The 2,643-nt window shown below is 35.3% G+C and overlaps 1 long non-coding RNA gene across 2 annotated transcripts; it reads left to right on the top strand.

Moving 5' to 3' along the window:
- On the top strand, positions 1 to 664 carry LOC109589393 (uncharacterized). Of its 2 annotated transcripts, none has more exons than XR_002188671.1 (5): positions 1 to 87; positions 143 to 192; positions 240 to 351; positions 405 to 536; positions 627 to 664. It is a non-coding gene; the product is annotated as an uncharacterized LOC109589393 (long non-coding RNA). The 2 variants fall into 2 exon arrangements; XR_002188672.1 differs by having other exon boundaries at positions 7 to 95.
- Positions 665 to 2,643: the final 1,979 nt, after the last annotated feature.

Genomic DNA, 2,643 nt, shown 5'->3' with positions numbered 1-2,643 from the left:
CAAGAATATGGAGAAACAGTCAGCTGAGAGTATGAAGAATGAGTCAGACTACAAAGCGTGGCACAATAAAAAGGAAAGCTAAGAAAAGTGAGATGGTATATAGTATTACTAACCCTACATGTAAATTCATATCTACATGTAGGTACCACCGAATAAAGAAACCTAAAATAGAAAAAGGAAAGGAAGGTGAAGGTACATAATGCATTAAAAAGGTAATTTATTATAAAAACACAAAACAGAAATGCACAGTTAATATTGTTGCTGTTGGTTGTGCTACAAATAATGAATCTGCTGCAAATAATGAAGCAACAAGCTTCAACACTGGAGATCCTTCTAAGCATATTAGTATCGGTAAGATTAAATATAATAATAATTATTACTATTGTTTTACTTGTTATTATTAGAAGCAAGAAAACCTTCAGAGAGAAAAGAGGCAGATTCCAGTGAAAGAATTCTTTGTCATAGCCCTCCACCACTTCCACCACCACTTGGACTGGTGGAGCTTAAAACTCAAGCTGCATGTAGTACTGAAACAGGTGAATTGTTTTACAAGTACCTGTACAAATTTAGTAACATTAATAACATATTACTTGATTATCACAAACAATTAATGTTGTTTTGTTTAGAGGTTATATACTGTCTCTAATTAGAAGAATGGAAATTTTAGAAGAACAGAGTATCATGGTGCCATCCCAATTGGGTTGCTTAACATACCATTTCTTTGGAAATACTAGCATGAATACAAGGGTTAGTATTGAGTAATAAATATTAGAGATTAGTAATATCCTATTAATATTCTAGGCAGGTACTCTGCTACATACATGAACAGTAATGGAAGTACTCCTAGTGCCCCATCTGCTTGTAATCTACCTCAGCATACTGATCCAGTAACTCCAACTAATGAGCCAGTAAAGGCAATCATCACCAATACTACTGTGCACACTGGTAATAGAAGGAAAATAGATTTTAATGCTCCTTTGTTGAATCCTGATACTGTAATTAATAAATATCCCAAACTAAAGACACTCTCTCAAGTTGGACAATCATCTGTAAGACTAGCCAGCAAAGTTTACTTTGGACCATCACTTTTGATTAAACGTAGTGTGTATAGCAGAAGGAGAACCCTCCTTTGCCATCTGGTTCTCTAATGGAGCTGAAGCAGAAGCTACTGGGATTATTCCATCCACGTGATATTAGTACAAAGGAAGAATTTTAGCTGTATTGGTCTAAGTGTATTCAAGCAATAAATCATTACTCTTCAGGGCTTAGAAGCAAATATCCACCTGATATTAAGAATCTAGAGTAGAAGGCTACACTGAGTATAGTATCATATAAGATAATAAATAGTCTAACACAGTGACACTGTTGATATACATGTATATATATTATCAAGAGTACATAATCTACAGAGAGTGTCTAACCATACTATAATAGCTGAAACATCACCGCGTAGCCTTTTCTTGTGTATCTTTGGGTATTCCCGCATACTGGGTGTGGCTGAGTAGGAAAAAATGGCTGCCAAGTTTGCTCAACAAGGTTTACTGGCTGTTTTGGTGCCTCTGCTATAGCAGTACTGCATATCAGACTTCAGCAGCATTATAAAGTGTACTAGTATGATGTCTAAAGCTTCTTCAAGTTTTCTCCACTGTTTTTTTATGTTAACTTCTACACGTGTTTTTTAGTAAGTACACCCACGCTTCTGGTCTCACGTGACTTAGTTCTACGCGGTCATGTTTCAGCTACTATATGTGCGGTTAGACACTCTCTGTAAATTATGTACTCTTGATATTATATATTAGATATAATGATATAAAGATGCAAAAGATATACAATGAATAAAAGATATACTTTGCTTTTAATTATTATAATACATGTGGGAGGGAGAAGGATTGGGAGGGGTATAGAAGAGAGTTATAAGTGCATGCAATCTGTAATGTACAAGTCTGTTAGCATAGATTACATGTATGTGATGTTACATTTATAAGGAAAGAGGAAGATCGATAGAGCTACTGTGTACATGTACAAATATTAATATCCAGTGGGACCTCCATTATTGCATTCAATCACTTTCGATATTACTTTACGTAAGTGTCCGATATATTTTCTACACTTTCTTCTATTTACAGTTTCCCAACAATCCATGATTCCTTTGACTAATTCCTCCTTTCGTTGTGGTTGCACTACTCTCCTGACATATTCTTTGAGCTCGTGCCATAGATTTTCAATCGGATTAAGATCTGGGGATTCTGGTGGTGTTTTCCACCAGTTTATTTTGTTGGCTTCTAACCACTCCTTTACTTTCTTTGAGGAATGTTTGGGATCATTATCCTGCATCAATCTTTGAGATGGATTTAAATGCTGGGTATAAGGAATCAGTTCATTTTCCAAAACTTCAATAAAGCCAGCTGAATTCATTTTTTCTTCAAACAGCAAAATTGGCGTCTTTCCTTGGCAACTTATACCTGCCCATGCATGTACCTTATAGGGTTGTTTTTCTCTATATAATAGGTTTTTAAAAAATACCATTAACGTACATGTAATATTAATATAGTGCTACCTTGGTTTTGGTTTCGGGGGCACCTATTTTCCTTCATGAAAATCTCCTGTGGGATTCGAATTCAATTGTACACTCATCACTGTACA

The sequence above is a fragment of the Amphimedon queenslandica genome, unplaced genomic scaffold (genome assembly GCF_000090795.2).
Source record: "Amphimedon queenslandica unplaced genomic scaffold, v1.1 AMPQUscaffold_11364, whole genome shotgun sequence".
In the NCBI taxonomy this organism is placed as follows: Eukaryota; Metazoa; Porifera; class Demospongiae; order Haplosclerida; family Niphatidae; genus Amphimedon; species Amphimedon queenslandica.
This window is presented reverse-complemented; position numbering and strand designations above follow the sequence as displayed.